Source organism: Galeopterus variegatus, unplaced genomic scaffold (assembly GCF_000696425.1).
Source record: "Galeopterus variegatus unplaced genomic scaffold, G_variegatus-3.0.2 Scaffold10631, whole genome shotgun sequence".
Classification (NCBI taxonomy): Eukaryota; Metazoa; Chordata; class Mammalia; order Dermoptera; family Cynocephalidae; genus Galeopterus; species Galeopterus variegatus.
In genome coordinates this window covers 64790-65295 of record NW_007736742.1, presented here as the reverse complement: position 1 = coordinate 65295, position 506 = coordinate 64790, and positions in this window count along the sequence as shown.

Below are 506 nucleotides of genomic sequence, written 5' to 3'. Positions count from 1 at the left end.
TCTCTTCTGTGTAAGGATTAAAGCGGAGGGAACTTTATTATCATACCTGTTGAAGGTTTAAACTAGCCTGCGTGGCAATTGGCTGTTAATTGTTTCTGCTGATTTCTCGGAAGGTCAGACACAATGTTAAGTGACTTGGAACTTAGCAGGCGCAACTCCATTTTGGTTTTTAGTTTGGTTTGTTACGGCCTAGTGAAGGAACATAGTCAAAAACAGTGGCCTCCAATTTTATTTTACAATGATAATGTACTGTATACGATATAGTACTGTACATATTTTAGGCAAAATTTTTTCTCTAATGTATCAAAGACATCCTTAACCAATGCTTATGACTCTGATATACTCTCTATATAACTATATAATTATATATACATAAGCATACTCTGTGCACGTGTACATATTGTATATACACATATAAAATAATGTATGTGTATTTTAGATGTTCTTATATAAAAACCATATTATATAATTCCACAGTGTACATAAAGCATCATTGGCTCAATATT